Source organism: Herpailurus yagouaroundi, unplaced genomic scaffold (assembly GCF_014898765.1).
Source record: "Herpailurus yagouaroundi ecotype Mexico unplaced genomic scaffold, PumYag 184, whole genome shotgun sequence".
NCBI classification, from domain to species: Eukaryota; Metazoa; Chordata; class Mammalia; order Carnivora; family Felidae; genus Herpailurus; species Herpailurus yagouaroundi.
The window spans coordinates 33,943,790-33,969,535 of NW_024412415.1; the positions used below are offsets into that span (position 1 = coordinate 33,943,790).

Below are 25,746 nucleotides of genomic sequence, written 5' to 3' on the forward strand. Positions count from 1 at the left end.
TTGTTTAGGCAGAAGAATAATCCCTGTCCTTCATGTTCAAATTGGAAATCTCTCTGTAAACACTGAACTTTTCCATTTACACTATAAACTTTTCCTTTTTCTAAGGCAATTACATTTCAGAATATGTGCAAAATGTCAAGCCTCTCCTTTTCTTTTTTTTTTTTTTAATTTTTTTTTCAACATTTATTTATTTTTGGGACAGAGAGAGACAGAGCATGAACGGGGGAGGGGCAGAGAGAGAGGGAGACACAGAATTGGAAACAGGCTCCAGGCTCTGAGCCATCAGCCCAGAGCCTGACGCGGGGCTCGAACTCCCGGACCGCGAGATCGTGACCTGGCTGAAGTCGGACGCTTAACCGACTGCGCCACCCAGGCGCCCCAAGCCTCTCCTTCTCTTATTCTATTCAGAAGATAGTCATGATAAATGTGATCAGGATTTCAGACTTTAAATTCTGCTGGGGTGTTTGTTAAAGCCGCAGAATATTCCACTGTGCCTTGAATGAACGAATGAGTGAATATCTCACAGTAGATATATGTGTACATATCTCACAGTATAAAGGGGCACCTTTAATACAAAATTTAAGGAGGCACTCACTCTCAGGTACCAGTACTGCACTTCCCATTGCCTCCTTAAATATTGTGCTCTAGGTACCTAGCTTGTCTTACTCTATTTCAGGCTTTGCAAGGGATAATCCAGACCAAAGATCGTTTTCATTACTTAGGGTGTAGGTCCCAAATCACTATTAACTATATTACATATTTCTTTTAGAGTAGTTTTAACTTTTTTTTTTTTTAACCTACATAGTTAAATTATTTTAACTTCTCACCAGCCATTACTTTCTTGAAGGAACTGGAAATAAAGTCTGATGTGACATGTCAGTCCCTAGGTATTGACTGAAATGGAAGAAAGGAGAGTATCTGTGGTAGCAAATATTCTTTCATAGAACCAAACCGTGTGTGGTTAATTCTTACCTATTTTTAGGTTAGTCTGTCCTGGTCGTAGAAAGGAGTGGCTCTCCCTACCTAGGCCAGGTTCTGTTAATTCCTGTGTGCTACTGCCCACTGAGCTTGCAGGCATATTTGTAGTTTGAGAGGCCTGAGTATGCCTGACTTGGCTTCAGAAATGAATCTAGATTTCTACTAGGAGAACTTTTTTTTTTTTAATGTTTATTTATTTATTTTGAGAGAGAGCATGAACAGAGGAGTGGTAGAGAGAGGGAGGGAGGGAGGGAGGGAGGGAGGGAGGAAAGAAGAGAGAGAGAGAGAGAGAGAGAGAGAGAGAGAGAGAGAGAATATCCCAAGCAGTGTCCGTGCTTTCAGTGCAGAGCCTGATGCAAGGCTCGATTTCAAACACAGTGAGATCATGACCTGAGCTGAAATCAAGAGTCAGATGCCCAGCCGACTGAGCTACCAGGTGTTCCCTAGAAGAACTTTTAATATGGGTCAGAGACACACAGTTAGGTTCTGGTGATGGGAAGAACAAAGCTTTTAATCTCACACGGAATGTACTCTTTTTTGAGTTCTACTCTTGACCCACTTTTGAATTGCTTTAGGGTACAGCTGGAATGATGAAGGAATTCCTCTCTCTCCTCATCTTAAATATTAGAGGAAACCAGGAAGAAGTCCAGATGAAATGAGTCATGGAAGCACTTGTTGATCTAAACCTGAGTTAAGCTGTAGGGGAGAAGGGCAAAAAGAATTCATTCTTCTTATTTTCATTCCAGATTTCCAGGGTTATTCAGATAGGGACCTACTATGAGTTCTAGCCGTAATAAGTGATTTTTACCTGGAATGGCCCCTGTTAAACATCTACCTCTGGCTGAGTGGTATTAAGTATCTGTTTGATAGTTGAACTGTTCGAAAACCTTGATCTTGTGTGCAGAGAATATTAATCTCATCTTACTACTGCTTTGGAGACTGAGTTTTCTTTACTTGATTTTTACTGGTTCTTGGGCTTTTTCTCCTTTTTTTCCCCTGTAGGAATGTTTGCACATTTGTGTCATCTGCAAAGCATTTTATAATAGGTTGGAATGTGAAAATGCCCAATCCTGAAGGAAGACGCTTTTACAGTCAAGTTTTGTAGACTTAGGCAGTGGTACCTTTCTTTAATCACTGGGTGAGGTAATATGTTGTGATAGAAAACAGTAGACTTGGATTTGAAAGAACTTGGTTACAGTCCAGGTTGAACCACTTAAATAGCTTTGTGCCCCTGAGCAAGTCAGTTAATCTCATTAAAACTCAAAATTTTCCATCTGTATGGTATGTTTAAGTATGTGGGAGGTAGGGGAGAGTGAGCTAATATCTGCTTACTTATTGTACATATCAGTATGAAGATCATCATAGAGGTGTGAAGGCATTTTGGAAAATGTGTAAAACATTATACAAATACAAGTGTAATAATATATTATTTTAGCTCAGTCAAGTCCTGTTATTATCTTTTAGAATCTGTAAGTCTAGTTTCATCTAAATAGCTTATTTATTTATTTATTTATTTTGCCACAGATAGTTTAGAAAAAGGAAAATATAGGTTGGAGTACAGATGGAAAACATGTGGTATTATATTAGGCAAAGGTTATAAATTACTTATGAAAAAATTTATAAAACCTTAAAGTAGTTTTTGTTGGTACTAGTAAAATTTGAAATTTTTACGTAACGTCTCCTCTAATCCTACACTTTGCAATCCTACACTTTGATTATCTATGGAAAATTAGTTCTATTAAAAAAATTTTTTTAATGTTTTTTTATTTTTGAGAGAGAGAGAGAGAGAGAGAGACAGACAGAGCATGAGTGGAGGAGGGGCAGAGAGAGAGAGACACACACACAATCCGAAGCAGGCTCCAGGCCCTGGGCTGTCAGCACAGAGCCCCACGGGGGGCTCGAACTCACAGACCGCGAGATCATGACCTGAGCTGAAGTCGGATGCTCAACTGATTGAGCCACGCAGGCGCCCCTGGAAAATTAGTTTTATTTTATTTTATTTTTTTATTTTATTTATTATTTTTTTCAACGTTTATTTATTTTTGGGACAGAGAGAGACAGAGTATGAACGGGGGAGGGGCAGAGAGAGAGGGAGACACAGAATCGGAAACAGGCTCCAGGCTCTGAGCCATCAGCCCAGAGCCTGATGCGGGGCTCGAACCCACGGGCCGCGAGATCGTGACCTGGCTGAAGTCGGACGCTTAACCGACTGCGCCACCCAGGCGCCCCGGAAAATTAGTTTTAAAAATCAATCTGGGTTCTCCTTGTTGTTGAAGATCATTCTGCACTTCTCTTCCCCACATAATTAGTATGCATCCAGGGGAATGCAAACTAATGGGAGCCCAATATGAATATAATTAGGGAGTTAAAACTGCCAGAACTTACATCACAATGATTGAAATATGAATGTAATATTTTGGTACCTTTGAAATTATTGAGATTATTTCCCTATATTAGAATGGATCTGTGAGAGAATCCCCTTGGTTGGTTCAGTCATTCATCAAACAAAAATATTAATACAATGCCTACTATTGTCAGGCACCGTTCGAAACAGTGTACAACATTACAGAAATTCCTGTTCTTGTGGAGCTTACATTCTAGTGAAGGGAGACAGAAGATAACAGATGAAATACATAGGATGGCAGATAGCAATAAGTACTATAGAGAACAATAAAGGGTGGAAAGGGGAGGGGGAATGTTGGGAGGCATGGGGATTGGAAAGGATCACCACTGGTAGGCAAGTGGATGGCTTGAGGCAGAAATAAATCATTTAGGAGACTATTGCAATAATTTGTGTGTGCTTGGTAGCAGTGGAGATGGTGAAAAATGGTTTGTTTGTTTGTTTGTTTATTTAATTTATGATTCTATTTTAAAAGAGAAGCCAACAGTTTTTGGATAAGAACTCAGCTGATGGATAAGAACTAAAAGGGAGAGAGAAAGCAGGGCTAACAGTAGATGTTTGGCCTGAGCTAGTAAAAGCTTATAGTTATCATTTACTAGGTGGAAGACTGGAAGAGGAGCGAGTTTGTGGGTTGGATGGTGGTGAGGTTAATTAGGAGTTTGGTTTACTTTTTATTTTTTATTTTTTTAATTTTTATACATATTTTTTATGTTTATTCATTTTTTAAAGATAGAGACAGAGCACAAGCAGGGGAGTGGCGGAGAGAAAGGGGGACACAGAATCTGAAGCAGGCTCCAGGTTCTGAGCTGTCGGCACATAGCCCGACGTGGGGCTCGAACTCACGAACCGTGAGATCATGACCTGAGCCGAAGTTGGACGCTCAACCTACCGAGCCACCCAGGCGCCCCTATTTTTTTTTTTTTATGTTTATTTATTTTTGAGAGAGAGAGAGAGAGACAGACAGACAGACAGACAGAGTGGGAGTGGGAGAGGGGCAGAGAGAGAGGGAGACACAGAATCCGAAGCAGGCTCCAGGCTCCAAGCTGTCAGCACAGAGCCCGATGCGGGGCTTGAACTCACGGACTGCGAGATCATGACCCAAGCCAAAATTGGACACAACCTACTGAGCCACCCAGGCACCCCAGGAGTTGGTTTTGAAAATACTAAGAAAGGCATATTAAATGTCCAATTAAAAATGTTGAGTAGAAAGTTTAGATGTATTAGAGGACAATTATGGAGAAAGAATAATTCTTTATCAGTAAATAATTGGGGGAGTCATCAGTTTATAGATAGTATTTAAAGTCTTCAGACTGGAGGAGACCACTTAGGGAGTGAATGTAGATAGAAGTACTATACTATTCTGTACTCAGTTCCAGAGTGTGGGTTTTTTCCCCACACCAAGCAATTCTTGGGTGTCAGCTGGATATCCTACAAGTCAGTTCTGTCTGGAGATAGCATCAGATTCCACAGGTTAAAGGCTCAGTCCTCCTTTCAGATGCCAGTTCCAAGTCCAGGTTGCTAACCTGTGGTTCTGACCCACCAGCTACAAATCAGATGTTCCCAGTGACCCCTCCCCACTTCTTGAGTTTGGTTAATTTATGCTAGAGTGACTAACAGAACTTAAACACTTTACTTACAGATTACCGGTTTATTATAAAAGGATATAACTCAGGAACAGCTGGATGGAAGGAAATGCATAAGGCAAGGTATGAAGAAAGGGTACAGAGCTTCTGTGCCCTCGAGGAGCACCCCACTCTTTGCAGAGGTTCATGTGTTCACCAACCTGGAAGCTCTCTTAAAACCCTTCCTATTGTATGTTTTATGGAGGCTTCATTACATAGGCACAATTGATTAAGTCATTGGCTGTTAGTGATTGACTCAGCCTCCAGCCCCTTGCCCTTGTTTTCCCAGATGGCAGGTGGGTGGGACTGCAGTTCCAACCCTCAGATTTCGTGGTTGGTTCTCCTGGTAACCAACTCCCTTCTTTAGGTGCTTTGTAAAAGTCCTCTCATTAACACAACAAAAGATGTCCTTATTGTTATTGTCTCTTAGAAAATTCCAGGAGTTTTAGGAGCTTTGTGCCAGAAATGGAGCATATATTTCTTATTATAAGTTACATAAAAGAGGTCCAAGGACAAGTCTAGAACATTATGTATTCAGAAGATAGAGAATAGAGAAATGAGGAACTAGCAAAAGATAATGTGAAAGATGAAAACCAGGACAGTGGGGTGCCCTGGGAGCCATGTTTCTTATGGGAGGAGTTATTGTTTGTATCAGCTGTTGGCCACACATAAGAGGAAGACTGAGACTTAATGATTGTATTAGCAGTGTGGGAGTCATTATAGACTTTATTAAGGGCAAGTTCGACAAATAGGTGGAGAAAGAAGCTTGGTTGACAGGGATTCAAAAGGAGATGAGAGGGTGAGTATTGGCAACACTTTTGAATTTTATCATAAAGGGGGAGCTATGTACACATGGCATGTAGAGTTAAGGGAGTGGGTTTATTTTTGTTTTTAAATATGGGATGGGAATGATCCAGTAGAGAGGGAATATTTGACAATGCAGTAGAGAGAAGAGGTCATTGCTGGAGCAGTTTCCTTGTATAGGTGGAAGGGAATGGGGATCTAGTATACGGATGGAAGGATTGGCCCTGGCCAAGTCCTGTCTTGGAGCATGGATCATTTATTCATAATTAGTGATATTACATAATGGTGTTCTGTAATCTAGTGGAGGTTGAGAGTTTACTAGTATAAATTTAGCATACAATACTAGAGACCTCTTTGAGTCTTATGCTACCCATAAATGCTTGCACATTTTTGAAGTTGGAGGACTAATAATCATCTCTTCCCTCTATGTTCCAGATTTAACAGATTACATGTAGTTTCTCAAACTGACCATTATATTTCATGCTTACAACTCACATTCCTGTTTTAAAGAACTTCATTGCCTGTGCCCTTCCAAAAACAAACCCTTTCTTATGTCCTTACTGTACCCTGCATATTTTTACTTCTGTCAGAGTGTTTAAAACACTTTATCACGCTTACTTACGTGTCCCTTATCCATTACTAGGTTGTTGATACCTTGGTCCTACTCATTATTCAACCCTTAGTTCCTTCAGTACAGTGTTTGTGTTCGTTGCTCTGTGCCTGTATTTTCTGTCTATTGCTGCATAATAAATTGCCTCAAAACTTAGCAGCTCACAACCACATTTACTATCTCACTGTGGGTCAAGAATATAGGAATGGCTTAGGTGGGTCTCTTAGAAGGCTACAATTGGTGTTTTGACTGGGCCTGCAGTCTCATCTAAAAGTTTACTTCCTAGCTCACTCACGTGCTTATTGGCAGGATTCATTTTCTCCTTAGGCTGTTGGTCAGAGGCCTCCCTTGGTCCCTCGTCACATGGATCTTACTGTTGAGTATCCCTCAGAGCAGGAAAGGAAGAGGGCAAGAAAGAGTGCCAGCAGAAGAGAATACTAGCAAGAAGGACATCATTTTTAACCTAATCACAGAAGTTACAGCCCATCATTTTTGCCATATTCTGTTCTTTCGAAGGAAGTCGCTAGGCCCAGACCACACTCAGAGGAACAGGTAATTATACAATTGTGTGAGTACCACGAGTGCAGGGATCGTTGGAGGTCCGTTTTAGAAGTCTGCCACCCAGTCCCCAAACCCTCGTTCTATGAAGTGCTTAACGTGTTGAGTGGATCAGTCTTTTCTCAAGCAGCCTCATCACTGGTGGCGTACATTTGTAAGAGGTCTGGCTGAAGGCGGGAACTCTGCTTGAGACTGTCCAGCAACAGCCACTCCTCAGCAGTTCTCCCAACGCATGTTTCCGGCCAGTGTCCTTGATGCTTTCCTTCTTTGAAATGAGCTAACATCAGTGAAAAGTTAAAATCCTGTTACACCTCTGTGACCTAAACAAAACCAGGAATGCTATTTAGGAAAACCAGAATACGTGTATATAACTTAATGGGAATTCAAGAAGTAGTCTAATAACAAGTGGTGTTTTGAGGTAATTCAAGCTTCCCAGTCATTCCCAGTCCATATACTATGTTATGACCTGGATAGACATAATGGTGTATCAAAATCTGAGCAGTTGAAGAGCTAAATTTGATCCCTACTCTAAAATAATCTTTATTTACAAAAATAAGCTCTTAACAGGCTGGGAAAAGTATCAGATCATGGATTGGATTTGTTGGGGGGTGGGAGAGTTTAAAATTGAGGCAGTTTATTAATCTTTAGGAGAGACCTAAGGAATCTCATCATAGACTCATAACATGTTTGATATTAGCAATAAGTTACCCAGTCTTACCTTTTTATAGATGAGGAAATGGCTACCCAGTCATTGATGTGCCCAAGCTTGCTCATAGCAGGGCCCACTGCCAGATCCCAGGCCTCTGATTCCATTCAGTGCACCATACCATGCCACACTGCTAATCATCATACTGGAACCACTTAGGGATCTTTTAGAATACTTATGCCTGCCCCATCCCCAGATGTTCTTTTTTTTTTAAATTTTTTTTTCCCCAACGTTTATTTTATTTTTGGGACAGAGAGAGACAGAGCATGAACGGGGGAGGGGCAGAGAGAGAGGGAGACACAGAATCGGAAACAGGCTCCAGGCTCCGAGCCATCAGCCCAGAGCCCGACGCGGGGCTCGAACTCACGGACCGCGAGATCGTGACCTGGCTGAAGTCGGGCACTTAACCGACTGCGCCACCCAGGGCGCCCCCAGATGTTCTGAGTTAATTGGTATGGGGTATAACTTGAGCATTGGGATTTTTAAAAGCTCCAAGTTTGGGAACCTGTTCCATAAGGAATTAGTGTGCTTAAGGACTTGGAACCAGAATGAAATCAATAGTACAGACTTCCGTCCATTCTGATTCCTTAATCATATATTTGGCTGGGTTTTATCTGGGCAGTAAGAAAAATCTTTACATTGAGAAATAGCCAAGAGTTCTGCTGAACGAAGGCTTTCTTAATAAAGCTGTCTTTTCACTCACTAGTGTGTGTGCTATAAATGCGATAGCCTATAACAAAATTCTTCCTGATCGTGAAATAGGAGAATGGTTCTTTGACACTGATCAGGCAAGGAGAAAGTCTTTTGCCATCTGTGTTGTGGCACGCTCTGCTGTTGTTTTAACTAGATAAAATGCTAATTACTATTAAACAGATTGTTTATGAGGTTGGGTTTTTTTTAATATTTTAGAGCAAGTGTATAAATATAAAGAGGCAAAGAAATGGTTCCAGATTTAAAAACAAAAGGCTTTTCCTTCGAAGGTAAGTCAGTCAGGATTTGACATACTGGTTGTTTAATAACACAGTTCGGTATATGTCCTTGGTACTGCATGTTGCAAGGAATGTGAAATTTGCAGTTTTATTATAACCATTCAGTGGGGGCAGTCATGTACTCTGGTAGGATGCTGACTGAACATTGTAACTAGAAAATAGAATTTGTGATTGGTGAACCACACATTTTGTTTCAAGGTATCCCTTCCTTCAAACAAGATATTTCCTTTATCGTGACAAGTATGAGCAACATGAATAAAAGTTAATAGGAGATTTGATCAGATTGAAGCATTTAAAGATTTTAGATCTTTTATTGGAGTAGTGTCAGGGTGATGGCAGGAGGACAGGGTGCTAGAGTAGAGGTTAAAGGGGGGGTGTATTTTTTTATAGCTTAAAATTTTTTTATTTTAGACAGAGAGCATGAGTGGGGGAAAGGGGCAGGGGGGAGAGAGAGAGAGAGAATATGAATATGAATCTTAAGCAGGCTCCACGCTCAGCACAGAGCCCAAAGTGGGGCTTGATCCCATGACCCTGGGATCATGACTTGAGCTGAAATCAAGAGTCAGACTCTCAGGGCACCTGGGTGGCTTAGTTGGTTGAATGTTCGACTTTGGCTCAGGTCCTGAGCTCATGTTTTGTGGGTTCAAGCTCCACATCGGGATTTGTGATGACAGCTCAGAGCCTGGAGCTGGAGGTAGGATTCTTTTCCTTGCAGTTGTTGGGCTGACACCCCAGTTGTCTTGCTGGCTGTCAGATGAGGACCCTTCTCAGCCCCTAAAGATCATCCTCATTTCTTGGCTTGTGACATTCTTACCCCTCTTCTCAAAGCCAGCAACAATGGTCACCTCTGTTTCACACTTCCGGTATTTCCTCTTTCCTCTTCTGTCTCACCTCTCTGATGCCACCTTTTGTCTTTCTCTTCCGCTTTTAAGGACTCTTGTGATTGATTCGATTGGATCCACTTGGATAATTTAGGACAATCTCCCCATCTTAGTATCCATAATCTTAATTATAACTGAAAGCCTTTTTTGCCATGTAAGGGAAGCTAGGCTGGGGATAGGAGAGAAAGGAGCAAGGACATCTTTGAAGGACCATTCTGTCTGTCAAAAGGGGCTAGGTCACTAGAGTCCAGGAAACCAAATGTCAGTATTGACATAACTGTTGAAAGTCTTCATTTGTCCAACAAATAATTTTTGATTTCTTACACTGTGCCAGGCATTGCAGTAGGCACTGGGGCTATTGTGGCGAAAAGACCAGACACATTCCCTGCCTTGCCTATATGTGTACAGCAGTTTACTTATAAAAAAACAAGCAAAACAGATACAGCAGTGCTTTATAAAGGATTCTTCATGTATTTCGTGTTTATGTAAGTTCTTTGAAAGCAGGTCTTAGTGTCCCTTGTTGTGGTCCTTTCATCATGCCACACTAGAATAGGGTTTAACCGATACCGTTCACAACGGCTTACTTCGGTTTTCCTTTGCATTGGTAGGAACCTGACTTCTTTCTCTTTTCCAATACTTTCTACTCCAGAAGCAGTGAGGAATTTTGAGTTCATCAATCCAGACTCAGATGACAATTTAAGATTTAATCAGATACCTGCTGAAGAATTTTTTAAAAGGCCTTAAGAATTATCATGGACTCCCATCTTTTCTGAGTTAAAACTTCAAAGTGCTAAAGATAGCTTTATAAATGCTGTCATCATCTAAATTGGCACTTTTGCTTTTTTTCCTCCAGGTTTCAACAGCTAGAAATACTTACCCAATTAAAAAAAAAAATCAACTGTTGTTTTTTTAAAAAATTTTTTAATGTTTATTTTTGAGACAGAGACAGAGTATGAGTGGGGGAGGGACAAAGAGAGGGAGATACAGAATCTGAAGCAGGCTCTAGGCTCTGAGCTGCCAGCACAGAGCCCAACATGGGGCTCGAACCACAAACTGTGAGACCATGACCTGAGCTGAAGTTGGACACTCAACAGACTGAGCCACCCAGGCGCCCCTCAGCTGTTGTTTTAAGCCCTATATGCATCAATAGATAGTGAATTGCCAACCCAGAAGCACATTAAAATAAATTTCTCAATATGGCTTTTCTGGGGATGGATAGCTTTTTTTTTTTTTTAATTTTTTTTTTAACGTTTATTTATTTTTGAGATAGAGACAGAGCATGAATGGGGGAGGGTCAGAGAGAGGGAGACACAGAATCCGAAACAGGCTCCAGGCTCTGAACTGTCAGCACAGAGCCCGACGCGGGGCTTGAACTCATGGACTGCGAGATCATGACCTGAGCCGAAGTTGGCCGCCCAACCGACTGAGCCACCCAGGCGCGCCCCGATGGATAGCTTTTAAAAATAATGAAAGAAAAATAAATAAATGAGTAAAAATAAATTAAAATCATGAGATTGTGTACTACTCCTAGAGCTCTGTCTTCTTCATATACAACTCCCTGTTGTGCTCCCACTATGTGCCAAGTGTCAGTCTAAGTTTTGTGAAAAACCATGGGATTCTTACCAATTGTTCAAAGACTTTTAAAGCCAATTCTTAATTTTTTCAGTGATGGTCAAGGTTATTCTGTGCTATATAATATCCCAAAGCAGCAATGAGGAACTCTAGTAATGATGGATTGGAGTAAGCGTAGGTATGTAAGATTTATAGATCATATACCAGCATTAATTTTAAACCTGATCATCACAGATCTTATCAGAACTGTTGGCAAGTGGTTAAATATATTTGTTACACAGGTTTGGACTACAAAGTGTAAATGTCATATGGGGTCTTAGGGCATCTTCTTCATGTCAGTACACAGCTTTCCAACTAAAATTCCTTCATGATTCTTTGGTAATTTAACATTACTTATGGATGATTTCTTATCCATATGACTCTTCATGTCTCCAAACAAGTAGCCTAAGTATATTTATACAAAATTTCATTTCTGATAAAAGAAAGTTTGGAACAGTGGCTAGAAAATTCATTTCATTTGCTTAAGTTGAGATGGCTATTGTCCTGTTAAGTTTGAGCGATATTAATGTGGGTCTAGGTAGGTGATAGCTACTTTTATTTTATAGATGTGGTTTAATGCATTGTAACCTTTTATTTTTTTAATTTTTATTTTTTATTAAAAAAATGTTTTTACATTTTATTTTTGAGAAACATAGTGAGACAAAGCGTGAACAGGGGAGAGGCAGAGAGAGAAGGAGACACAGAATCCGAAGCAGGCTCCAGGCTCTGATCTGTCCGCATAGAGTTTAACACGGGGCTTGAACTCACAAACCCTGAGATCATGACCTGAGCCGAAGTCGGCCGCTTAACGCACTGAGCCACCCAGGTGCCCCAATGCACTGTAATCTTTAAAGTATTAATAGATAATGTTGATTTCTGTGAGCCTTTTTTTTTTTTTTCTTTGATGCTTCAGTGTCTTGGAAACTGTGGTATCCTATTGGCTTTAGTTCATATGCAAAAACTTATTAAATGGAAATTTGAAGAGGGCTGGAAGTATAACACTACAATAATGAAAATGACTGAGGTTCTGTTGATTTTTCTAAGAGGGGGAAAACCCTCCATGGTTTTGGACATTAACATATAGGAATGACTTAAATACTTGCAATGCCACAGAGATGAAATTTACTGACTTACTGAAAGCTTTTGACAGGTATATTTGCATCTTTAGAAGTCAGACCTGAATTACTGAAACAGCCTTTGTTTAGTAAATTGAACATTTACTGAGAAGATTACATAGAGGACTAAGCAGACTGATTTGCAGTAGGCACTGTGTCAATGGGTGTTAAAACTAAACTGGCCTCAGTGAACTATTACAGTGACTGCACACAAATGGCTTCAGTTTGAAAGGATATGGTTCCAGATGTAAGTCATATATTTTTCCAAATGTGTTTCTGGGGAAAATAAACCTAAGTTCTTGAAGCAGGCCATTTCACTTCTAATTGAATGTAATATCAGGGAAACAAAAAGCCTTAAGGCAAACACTGTTCCTCACAGAAGTTTTTTGTTTTCCACTTGAAATTAGTGCAGTTGGAGATTGGCTTTTAAAAAAAAAAATCTCTGGTTCTTTGAAAATAAAGTATAAAGTGAAATTTACACTTTAAGATTTTATATTTTTAAAATTTTATACTTTAAGATTGTTGCTAAATTTACTAGCACAACTGAGAGCAATTGTATCCTTTAAAACAAGTAGTCAGTGAGTTTTATTTAAATCAAATAGTTGCCAAAATATGATTTTTAAAAATAACACCTGAGATAAACCTAGGAATCAAATAGAGTAAATAATAATAAAGGTGTTTTCCAGAAAGGTGTACCTTTTGACTTAGATTTTTAAATTTAAACCAATTGTTGGAGTGGATGCATTTGAATGTTTTGTGCTATGTGTATGGATGGTATGATGGAAGCTTACAATAGTACTATATTAGTTGAGGTAAAACTCTTGCAGAAGAGTAGAATTCTGAAATATTATGTCACTTGATTTATATCCTTCACCTTCTTCTTAATCAAATAAAACAATTAATTTTCCCTGATAATAAATGCGGGAACAAATGATTATGTTTTACTCTCTCATTTTTAGAATGTTCTCAATACATTGGAAGTAGAATTAATCCCATTTTTCCCCTCCCTGGAATTCTCTGGCTATAAATCAATATTCTTTTTTAAAATTAATTAATTAATTAGTTGTTTTTAGTTTAGTTTTTTTTTTTTTAGAGAGAGAGAGAGACCATGAGCAGGGGAAAGAAACAGGGGGAAAGAGGGGCAGAGAGAGAGAGAGAGAGAGAGAGAGAGAGAGAAAGAGAGAGAAAGTGGATCTCAAACAGGCTCCACATACAGCGAGGAGCCTGTTGAAGGGCTCCATCTCATGACCTGAACTGAAATCAAGAGTCAGTTGCTCAACTGACTGAGGCACCCAGGGGCCCCATAAATAAGTATTCTCTTTAAAAAATTAATGAATGTTCTTTTATGATGCCATTAAGTGCACGTCAGGACTTACTCTTCAATTAGGTGAGATTGTTATTGTTGGTAGATTAGACTCCTTTGCAGGTGATGCACTGACTAGAGGAATTGTCTTCTAGGCTATTGATCCCCCAGTGATTCTACATGTTAGGACTGAGCTGAGAAATGTGTCATTTGTTCTATGTTAAAATAGCCAGAATTAACAAGAGGATTTTTACAGATAGTAAAATCCAAACTAAACATCCTGGAAAAATCTTGATGACTTAAAGATGATTTGTTTAAGTATCAGAAGTTAATTTTTAAAGTGAGCATGCAGTAAAATTTACTTTGTGAACAGATGATGAATTTTATCGTGTATAAGTTAGTGTAACTGTCATCGCAGTCCGTATCCAGACAGTTCTATTAGTTCATAAACTCCCTCATGCTCTCCCTTTGTGCTTGTACCCTCCCGACTCCACCCATAACCTCTAGCAACCACTTTGTCATTTTAGTTTTGTCTTTTCAAAAATGACACTAAATGGGATCATAGAGTATTTAGCTATTTGACACTGTTACACATGCATTTATTTGACACTGTTACACATGCATTTACTCAGCATAGTGCCTTAAGATTTCATGTGAACTAAGTTGTTTTGTATAACATTATTTCATTCACTTTTATTGCTGAGTAGTAGCAATAAAATAGTAGTACCACTATCCCTTAATTCATTGAAGGACTTTGAATTGTTCGAGTTTGTAGCTATTTTGAATAGAGATGTTATAAACATTTGTGTACAGGCTTTTATGAATGTGAGTGTTCATTTCTCTTGGGTAAATGCATAGCGGTGGGATTGTTGGTAATTGTATAATTTAACTTCGTAAGAAATTGCCAGTTTCTAAATTGGTTGCACCACTTTGTATTCCCATCAGCCATGTGTGATAGTTCTAGTTGTTGTGTTTGCTGGCACTTGGTACGGTCATTCTTTTTGTTTGTTTAGTTTTTAATTCATAATCATAAACTTGACACTGCAGTCCAGCTAAACTTGGAGGGGAGTAAGGAAAAATATGGAACCTATAGAACGGCAGCAAGAGCACAAAGATGACAGGGTATTTCAAACAGGTGGGGGTGAAGGGGTCCTCTCCTGAGCTACAGAAGGAATGTCTGGTAGTTAAGATAAAACACAAGTGAGATTTATTAGATTCGTCCACAGTCAGCAGTGGTGATCTTCTTGCTGGTCTTGCCATTCCTGGACTCCAAGCCCTCTGTGGCTTCCACGATATTCATGCCCTCCTTCACCTTGCCAATCACCACGTGCTTGCCATCCAACCACCCGGTCTTGGCGGTGCAGATGAAAAACTGGGAACCGTTCGTTGGGTCCAGCGTTCACCATGGACAGGATGCCAGGATCTGTGTGCTTCAAGATGAAATTCTCATCATCACATTTCTCCCCATAGATGGACTTGTCGCCAGTGCCACTATGGCATGTGAAGTCATCACCCTGGCACGTAAATCCTGTGAAAGCAGAAACCTTTATAACCACATCCTTTCTCCCCAGTGCTCAGAGCACAGAAGTTTTCTCCTATCTTTAGAACTTTGCAAACAGCTCAAAGGAAACACAGCTGGAGGGCTCACCATCCACAATGATAATTGAAGAAAGAAGAACATGGTGGGGTTGACCATGACTGAGCGGATGACCAGCTCTGGGGCTGCGGTGTCTGCAAGTGGTCATTCTTTTTAATTACAGCCATTCTAATGGATTTGGAACGATATCTGATAATGGTTTTAAATTGCATTTTCCTAATAGTTAATGATGTCAAACATTTTGTCGTGTTTTTTTGCCATACACGTATTCTCTTTGGGTCTGTCCACGTCTTTTGTCCATTCTTTAAAATAATAGAAACTTTGTTTTGGGATAATTTTATTTTATTTATTTTTTTTTTAATTTTTTTTTTCAACGTTTATTTATTTTTGGGACAGAGAGAGACAGAGCATGAACGGGGGAGGGGCAGAGAGAGAGGGAGACACAGAATCGGAAACAGGCTCCAGGCTCCGAGCCATCAGCCCAGAGCCTGACGCGGGCTCGAACTCACAGACCGTGAGATCGTGACCTGGCTGAAGTCGGACGCTTAACCGACTGCGCCACCCAGGCGCCCCTGGGATAATTTTAGATTTATAGAAAAGTTGCAAAGATAATACAGAGAATCCCCGTATACCTGTCACCCACCTTCCTGTAATGATAACATCTTACAAAACCAAAACGAAGAAGCCAATTTTGGTACCTTATGTTACCCAAATTCCAGATTCTAAACTCAGATTTCCCGGTAGTCTCCTTTTTCTGTTCCAAGGATTCCACATTGCATTTGTTGTGCCTCCTTAGTCTCCTATGGTCTCTGGCAGTTTCTCAGTCTTTCCTTGCTTTTATTTATTTATTTTTTTAAATTTTTTTTTTCAACGTTTATTTATTTTTTTTTGGGACAGAGAGAGACAGAGCATGAACGGGGGAGTGAGCCATCAGCCCAGAGCCTGACGCGGGGCTTGAACTCACAGACCGTGAGATCGTGACCTGGCTGAAGTCGGACGCTTAACCGACTGCGCCACCCAGGCGCCCCAGTCTTTCCTTGCTTTTAATGACCTTCATAGTTTTGAGTACTAATACTAGTGAGGTATTTTGGAGAATGTCCCTCAGTTTGGGTTTATCTGATGTTTCCTTATGATTAAACCAAGGCTAATGGTTTTAGGGAAGAATATCAAAGGTATGATAGCAAAGTGCCCTCCCTTCTCATCACATCATATCAGGGAGTATATGATAATATCACTTGGTTAAGGTAGTATTTGCTAGGTTTCTACACTGTGAAGTTATTTTTTGTCTATCCATCATCTGTTCTTTGGAAGTGAGTCACTAATTCTAGCCTGCGCTCAAGGGGATGCTTTTTATCGATGAGGGTCTGTCTACATATATTATTAGGAATTCTTCCATAAGGAAGTTTGTCCCTTTCATTCATTCAGTCATCCATTCAGTCATTTACGTCCTTATGTACACTTACTTTATACATTGGCTTACAGTCCAAGCTATGTTATTTATTTTGTTGCTAAAATTATTTCATCGTTGACCCCTGTGTCCCTTTGACGTTTTTTGAGTACTTCCTTGATTTCTGGCACTATAAGATGCTCCAGACTCATCTTGTATTGTCTCCACCCTACTCCTAGAATCAGGCATTTCTCTGAGCTCTGGTGTAAGAGCTGGTATTGGAGAATGGTGTTTAGAGACCAGTGTCGGGGTGCTTTTATTGGGGTGTCACTTTTTCTAGGCCTTTTCAGAGGACAGAGGTAGGAATTAAACATCTGTATGCTAATTGATGCGTCTGTACACATCTTTAATTGTTTCTGTATTTATCCATTTGTATTATATATTAAGCAGCATATATGTTAAGTTCATACCAGCGTCTGTGACTCTCATTCAGTACCATAGGGTTCATTCTAGCTTTCTCCTTTGAGCTTATCTGTAACTTCTCTGAGAACGAGAAACCTGGCCTGTTTACTTACTTGTTCCACCCCAGTATACATGTAAAAAGCAAATTCAGAATTAACCAGTACTCTCATGAGAAATAAACTTACCAACTAGACTACAGTGTTTATGTATAGGCCCTTTTGTATTTAGCCTTAAAGTTTCCACTTAAGATGTGGTTTTCCAAAGTTACTTAAACCAGCTCATTTTCCTCCTGAGCTCTTCAGTGGGGTTTTGCCATTCATTTGCAGTACCGTCAGATTCATTTGTCACAGACTGCATTCTGTCTTAAGATTTCCCTAATATCGTAGTGGATTTTTAAAAATTCGCATACATTAAAGTTCACTTTTTACAATGTACAGTTCTGCGGGTTTGGGCAAAGGCACAGGGTCATTATCCGCTTATCCCAGTACCATGCGGTTTCATCACTCTGAATATTCTTCTGTTAAAAGGTTCTGGACCTAGTTGCAACTTGTGTATGTGTGGGTGTGGAGGGCAGAGGAGTTCCCCACACCAACAAGCAGTTCTCAGACACCAGGCTGGGTGACTTACAAGTCAACTAAATTCTGACACCATCTACCCAGAGGTAGCATCAGATTCCACAGGTTGAGGGCTCAGTCCCATCTGACTGACTGCCACCCCACACCTCAGTTCACATACACACCAGTTGCAAGTCTAGGTTGACACCAGTGATTCTGAGCCTCCAGCTGTAGATCAGAGGTTCCAATGACCCCCCTCCTTTGGGTTTGATTAATTTGCTAGAGCAGCTCACAGAACCCAAAGAAACATTTTACTTACTAGATTATTGGTTTATTAAAAAAGAATATAGCTCTGGAACAGCCAGATGGAAGAGATGCCTAGAGCGAGATATGGGAAAAGGGTGCGAAGCCTCTATGTCCTTTAGGAGCATACCACTGTCTCCAAACGCTCTTGTGCTTACCAACCTAGAAGTTCTCTGAAACCCTTCCTGGTTTTTCTTTTTTCTTCTTCTTTTTTTTTTTTTTTTTATGGAGGCTTCATTACATAGGCATGATTGATTTAGTCATTGGCCATTAGCAGTCGATTCACCTCCAGTCCCTATCCCTTCCCTGGAGGTCAGGCCGGAGGTGGGGAGTGGAACTGAAATTTCCAACCCCCTAATCACGGGGTTGGTTCTTCCAGAAATCAGCCTCCATCCTTACTTAGTTATTTTATGGAAGTCACCTCATTAACATAAACCCAGTTGTGATGGAAAAAGGGGCCTGTTATGAATAACAAGGGACCAAACATAGCAAAGGATGTTCCTGTTGCTCTTATTGCTCAGGAAGTTTTGGAACAGTGAGCCAGGAACCATGAAGGCAAAATATATGTGAGAAATATACTTTGGTCATCTGAGTGACCAAGTGTATGTATTTGTTATAAATCACAAAATTGCACTAAAGTTCTGACACCATCTGCCTGGAGATAGTAGCAGATTCCCCAGGTGAAGGGCTCAGTCCCATAGGGCTGCCCAACTCACGACTCACTTCACATACCTGCTTTGTAAATCAGCCATTCCCACATCCCCCCTTCCCTGACAACCACTAATCTCTTTTATTTTCATATTGTTTTGCCCTTTCCAGTGTGTCATACACATGCAGTCATATACTATGTAACTTTTTGGATCTGACTTCTTTCACTTAGCAAAGTGCGTTTAAGTTTTCTCCATGTCACATGAATCAAATGGTTCACTCCTTTTTATTCCTGCAGCGTATTCTGTTGTAGGCATTTACCACAGTTGTTTTATCCATTCATCTCGTTGAAACAACTTTCTAGGCTCCTGCTCTAGGTGCCACATCCGCAAACCTGTGTCCCTGTGAAAGCTCCGCTTGACCAGAAACACGGTATCTCTAGTCAACCAGTCCCTGGTGTTTACCAGGCCACCTCGGCCTTCTCATCCCAAATGAGGTTGACTGTGTGGCTCTAGCCAGTCGGGTACTTTCTGTTTCTCTCTTCCTTGTTCTTTATTCTTTATTCTATAAAAGCTTCCTGCCTTCTGCCCCATTTTCAGTTGTTGGAAGGGTGACTGTCTACCTCATAAAGTGTTAAATAAAATTTGTTTGTATCACCTAAATTATTTCCTTTAGTCATTTTCTTTTTAAACAGCCCATTGAAAGACCTCTTGGTTCCTTCAGTTTTGGGTGATTTTGAGTAAAGCTTCCATTAAACAATTGTATACAGATTTTTGTGTGAATATGCTTTCAGTTGGCCTGAGTAAATATCTAGGAGTTTGATTGCTGGGTTGTGTAAGTGTAAATTTAACTTTATAAGAAACCACCAAACTGTTTTTCAAAGTGGTTTTGCCATTTTTCATTCCCACCAGCAGCGCATGTGAGTTCCTGTTGTTCTCCATTTTTGGCAGCATTTTGTGTTACCATGTTTTTTTTATTTTAACCATTCTGATCAGTATGCTTTTTGTTCATATTTAAATTGGATTGTTTTCTTTCTCTCCTTTCTTTCTTTCTTTCTTTCTTTCTTTCTTTCTTTCTTTCTTCTTTCTTTCTTTCTTTTAAATTGGAGTGTTTTCTTACTGCTGAGTTTTGAGAGTTCTTTATTATTCTGGGTACAAATTCTTTGTTGCATATTTAATTTACAAACATTATCTCCCTGTGTATAGCTTGTCTTTATATTATGGTAAAAAAAAATTTCCAGAGCAAAATTTTTTAATTTTGATAAAATCCAATGTATCCCTTCTTGTTTAATGGGTTGTATTTTGTTGTCATGTCTAACAACTCTTTACCTAGCCCTAGGTCACAAAAATTTTGTCCTATTTTGGGGAGGGGGGTAGGTAAAAAGTTTTATAGTATTATATTTTACATTTAGGTTTATGATCCATTTCAGTTAATTTTTGTATAATATAAGAGGTTTAGGTAAAAATTCATTCTTTTTTTTTTTTTTTTTTTTTTTTGCATTTGGACACTCAGTTGTTCCAGCACAGTTTGTCAAAAAACTATCCTTTTCTTAATGTATTATCTTTGCACCTTTATCAAAAATCAGGTGGTTGTGTTTGTGCGGAGCTATTTGTGGACACTGTGCTGATCCATTGGATTGTATAGTTCCTCTAACTTTTTTTCTTTTTTTTAAATTTGTTTTTTGATAGTTTTGGCTATTTTAGATTTTTTGCCTTTCCATATTAGTTTGAAAATCAGCTTGTCTACAACAACAAAAAATCCTGGGATTTTTATTGGAATTGAATTAAATATGTAGACCAGTTTGGGAGAGAATTGACATCTTTACTGTTTTGAGTCTTCCAGTCTGTGAACTCTGTATATCCTTCTACTTACTTGCATCATCTTTGATGTATTTCATCAGCATGTTGTAGTTTTTAGCATACAGATCCTGTACATTTTTTATCAGATGTATACCTAAGTATTTTGTTTCTATGGAACTATTTTAAATAACATTATTTTAAAACTTTGGGGGTTCTGAATTGTTCACTGTTTAGTATGTATAAATATAATTGATGTTTACCTTGTATATTTTGACCTTGATAACCTCATTTATTAGTTCCAGGAGGGTTTTGTTTGTTTGTTTGTATTCCTTGGAATTTTCTAAGTAGACAATAATGTTTTTTGCAAATAGGGACAGTTTTATTTCTTGCTAGTCTTATCAGTCTAGAGTTAATCTGTTTTTCAAATATTTGGTAGATTTCGTTAGCGAAGACATCTGGGCCTGGAGAATTTCTTCTTTTGCAAGTTTTTAACTACAAATTCAATTTATCTAATAGTTACAGCCTGTGCAGCTTATCCATAATAATGTATGTGAATGTTAGTAGTTTATGGTTTCAGGGAGTTGTGTGCATAGAGACTTGCTCACAGTATTTCCTTGTTATTCTTTAAATGTTTGTACAGTCTATTGTGAAATTTCCCCATTTCTACTGGTACTGAGAATTTATGTCTTCTCCCTTTTTGTCTTACCATTCTTGCTTGCCTTGATCTTTCACAGAGCTAATTTAGGTTTTATTGGTTTTTTAAATATTAATTTCAATTTCATTGATTCCTGCTCTTTATTATCTCCTTCCTTCTACTTGTTAGTTTGCTCTTCTTTTTCCAGTCTCTTAAGCTGAAAGCTTAGATTGTTAATTTTAGATTTTCTTTTTTCTAATGTATTTTAATGCCAAAACTTATCCTCTAAGGATTGCTTTAGCTGCATTCCACAAATTTTGATGTAGTGTCTTATTTTTGTTGATTTCAAAGTATTTTCTATTTTGCCTCTGATCCATGGGATTTCTTACAAGTGTGTTTGCAATTTCCTCCTCTTGGGAGAATATCTTATCTTTCTTTTTTTTTTTTTTAATTTTTTTTTTCAACTTTTATTTATTTTTGGGACAGAGAGAGACAGAGCATGAACGGGGGAGGGGCAGAGAGAGAGGGAGACACAGAATCGGAAATAGGCTCCAGGCTCTGAGCCATCAGCCCAGAGCCCGACGCGGGGCTCGAACTCCCGGACCGCGAGATCGTGACCTGGCTGAGGACCGCGAGATCGTGACCTGGCTGAAGTCGGACGCTCAACCGACTGCGCCACCCAGGCGCCCCTCTTGTTATCTTTCTGTTACTGATAATTTAGTTTAATTTTATTGCAGATAACATCCTTTGTATGATTTTAATTTTTTTTAAGTTTGTAGAGGTTTGTTTTGTGATCCAGTGCATGACTTTTCTGTTGCTGCTTTAACAAATTACCACAAACAGTGGCTTAAACAGGACAAATTTACTGTCTCACAGTTCTGAAGCCAGTTTCACTGGGCTAAATTCCAGGTGTCAGCAAGACTTTTGTTTCTTTCTGAAAGCTCTGTGGGATAATTTGTTTCCTTGTTCTTTCCACCTTCTAAAGGTGCTCATTTTCCTTGGCTCATGGCCCCTTTGGTGAGTGGCTCACTACTTATGACATTGTATTTAAAGAATGCTTGTTTCTACTATTCTTTTTTGATTTTCCCTTAATTGTGTGTTTGGATCTTTTACATTTAATGTAATTATTGATATGTTTGAATTTACATTTACCATTTTCTTTTTTTTTTTAATGTTTTTATTTATTTTTGAGACAGAGACAGAGCATGAGCAGGGGAGAGGCAGAGAGAGAGAGGGAGACACAGAATCCAAAGCAGGCTCCAGGCTCTGAGCTGTCAGCACAGAGCCTGATGGGGGCTCGAACTTGCGGACTGTGAGATCATGACCTGGGCTGAAGTTGGACGCTTAACCGACTGAGCCACCCAGGCGCCTCATACATTTACTGTTTTCTTATTCTTTCTTTCCATTTGTTACCCCTGTTTTTAGTTCTCAATTTTCCCTTTCCTGCCTTCTTTTAGAGTGTTTGGTGTGTGCGTGCGTGTGTGTGTGTTGGTGTGTGTGTTTTGGTTAGGTATTCTATGATAATTTATTGATTGTTTTTATTTATATCTTTTTACGGTTTGTTTTTTAGTGATTGCTCTGGAAGTTACAATGTGCTTAACTTTTCAGTCTACTTAGCGTCAAGATTTTGCTACTTTATGTGGCTCATAGAAACTGTACCATCATACAGTCAGTCCCTTTACTGTGCCCTCCACTTTATGCTGTAGTTGTGTTATATATTGTATTGTATGACATGCATTGAAAGCTCCACCACAGAAGGTTATACTTCGTGCTTTCAACTATCAAACATATTTAAAGAACTCAAGAGGATAAGAATAGTCCATTATATTTAATTCGATATTTAACAGTTACATTGCTCTTCCTTACTGATGTTTCAGTTTCCTTATGGCGTTATTTACCATCTGTTGGAAGAATTTCCTTTAGCAATTCTTTTACAGCACTCCTGCTGTCAAAACATTCTCTAAGTTTTCCTTCATCTAAGAATGTCTTTATTTGACTTTCATCTCTGAAGGATATTTTTGCTGGTTATGGAATTCTGGGTGGACAGTTCTTTTCTTTCAGCACTTTAAAAATGTTCTACTTCCTTCTGGTCTGCATGATTTCTGAAAATAGATTCACAGTCATTTGAACACTTTCCCCCTCTAAGTAATGTTAAATTTTTCTGGCTGCTTTCAAGACTTTTTGTCTAAAGTTTTCTAAATGTGGCTATTCATGGATTTCTTTATATTTATTCTCTTTGGGGAGTTGGCTGGGCTGCTTGAAACTCTAAGTTTTTGTCTTTCAACAAATTCAACAAATACTGAAATCCTCTCATATTAGGATTTTTTAAAAGTTTATTTCTTTTTGAGAGCGTGTGTGTAGGTGGAGGGTGGGGGGCAGAGAGAGGGAGAAAGATAATCCCAAGCAGGCTTCGCACTGTCAGCACAGAGCCCAACACAGGGCTTGATCTCATGAACTGTAGTACCATGACCTGAGCCGAAATCAAGAGTCAGACCATTAACCGACTAAGCCACTCAGGTGCCCTTTGTTGGGATTCTGGTGTCATTAATGTGGGATCTGAGGCACTCTTCCTGTTTTGTTTTGTTCTTAATCTTTTTCTCTGTTCGCAGAGGATAAATTCTGTTCCTCTGTATTCATTGACTTCATCTTTTGTTATCTCTTTTCTACTGTTGAGTTCATCTAGTGAGCTTTTAATTTTGGTTATTGATACTTTTTCACTTCTGAGATTTGAGTTTGGTTCTCTTTTTATATCTTCTGTTTCTTTTTTGAGACTTTCTAGCTATCCGTTCGTTTCAAGAATGTTTGCTTTTACTTGGTGAAGCATTCTATGATGGATTGCTCTAATATCTTGAATATCTTCCTCAATTCTAGCAACTGTATTTCCTTGGTGTAGGCATCTTTTCCCATGCAAGTTGAGATTTTCCTGGTCGTTCATTTGCCACGTAATTTTGGATTATATCCTGGAGAGTTTGACTAGTATGTTATGAGACTTTGGGTCTTGTTCAGTTCCTGTGCAGAATGTTGATGTATTTGTTTTAGTAGGCAAATAGCCCAGTTTGGTTAAGGATGCAAGTTCCTGTGAGTTGTGACTACAACATTAGTTGGATTTTCAGAGCCTTTGCCATGCTCTGTGGATCTGTCCCACATGTGCACCACACATGGGCCATTCAGGAACTTGGGTAGTGGTCTATATCATAGTTAAGTCTCAAAGTCTGTGCTTGTCTGGGTCAGATACACTCATGTGCTGCTTGAGATGAGCCTGGGAGTCCATAAACAACTTTGAAGCATTGCTTTCCGAAGCTGCTCCTTCTTTGGGATCTCCCAGTAATTTCTGATTCCTCAGGGCTCCCCTTTTCTCTGACCAGAAAGGTAGAGCTTTATTTTTTCTTCTCTAATGTGCAGTCCCTACAACTGTGCCCATATCCAGCGCCAAGTGGCAGAATAACAGAGATAAAGCAACAGGGATTCACTAGATCCTCTTTGGACCACAGCTCCTCTAATCAGAGGGAGGTTTTCCCTTCCTCAGAGTTTTAGGGTCCTAATAGACCTCCATTGCCAAAGCTGCTGCAGGAGGCTGAGCTTGAGGGAATGGGGGAGGGATTTCCACACTTTCCTTTTAGTTGGAAGATCCCTTTCCCTCTCCTAGAGCCAGCACTAATGCCCACTTCTAGTTTTGGGGTGGTATTAGGTTCAGGCTAGATACCTGAACTTGAGGTTTACATACTGGAAAATGATGTTTCAGTGGTACTTCAAGTTCTGGTCTTCTGACCCAATCTTTGTGCTCCTGTTTACTTTTCAGAGTTCTAAAGTAGCTGTTCCAAGGGGCGCCTAGGTGGTTTAGTTGGTTAAGTGTCCAACTTTGGCTCAGGTCATGATCTCACGGTTGTGGGTTTGAGCCCCGCGTCGGACTCTGTGCCGACAGCTCAGAGCCTGGAGCCTGCTCCAGATTCTGTGTCTCCCTTTCTCCCTACCCCTCCCCTGCTCACACTCTGTCTGTCTGTCTCTCTCTCAAAAATAAAAAAAAATAATAATTATAATAAAACAAAGTAGCTATTCATGTATTCTATCCAGGTCTTGTAGCTACCTTTACTCAGAGAGACAGGTTGGAGTATGATTAACCCATTTTATCTGGAACTAGAACCTGACTTAAAAGCTTTAAATTTTATTTATCTAGGAATCTGACCAAAAAAACTGAAGTTTTGATTAAATATATTTTGAGTTTGAAACCAGACATGTAATAATAGAGTTTAAATTCTTTCATTTGATTAATGTAAGATTGCTTACTTAAAATTAATCATATCCCCACTATACATTTTGAAACTTATATTTTAACGTGTGCTCTCTATTAGCACATTTTTTCAGTTTATCTGAGATTCTGACCTCAAAGTATTTTAATGATTTCTTTATCATATAAATAACTGATGTTTCACTTCTAGATTTAAGAGGACATAATAACTTTGAGAAACAAGGGAACATGTGATCATTTGTTTACTGAGGTTATTATATATTGATAATCAGATCTGTTTGCCTGGTTGCAGGAATCAGCAAACTATGGCCCACAGGCCACTCACCTATTTTAAATAAAATTTTATTGGAACATAGTCACATCCATTCCTTATGTATTGTCTGTGGCTGTCTTAGCACTACAGTGGCAGAGTTCTCTAGTTCCAACAGTGTCTGTAGAGCCTGCAAGCCTAAAATCTAGCCCTTTAAGAAAAGTTTGTTGACCTTTGGCTTAGAAAACTGAATCGAGAGTATCTTAACCGTGCTGTGTAATTATATGT

At 39.3% G+C, this 25,746-nt stretch overlaps 1 protein-coding gene and 1 pseudogene across 3 annotated transcripts in view; one reads left to right on the forward strand and one right to left on the reverse strand.

Annotated features, from left to right (window-relative positions):
• GLCE (glucuronic acid epimerase) overlaps nucleotides 1-25,746 on the forward strand; it is a 118,780-nt gene that overhangs the window by 35,214 nt on the left and 57,820 nt on the right. Inside the window, exon 2 of one of the 3 annotated variants that reach the window (XM_040493104.1) lies at nucleotides 5,019-5,085. The exons of the other annotated variants lie outside the window; for them this stretch is intronic. The gene's annotated coding sequence lies outside the window, so the exon portion shown is untranslated. The remainder of the gene's footprint in view (nucleotides 1-5,018; nucleotides 5,086-25,746) is intronic. 3 annotated transcript variants of the gene reach the window in all.
• On the reverse strand, nucleotides 14,583-15,274 carry LOC121041911 (peptidyl-prolyl cis-trans isomerase A-like; annotated as a pseudogene).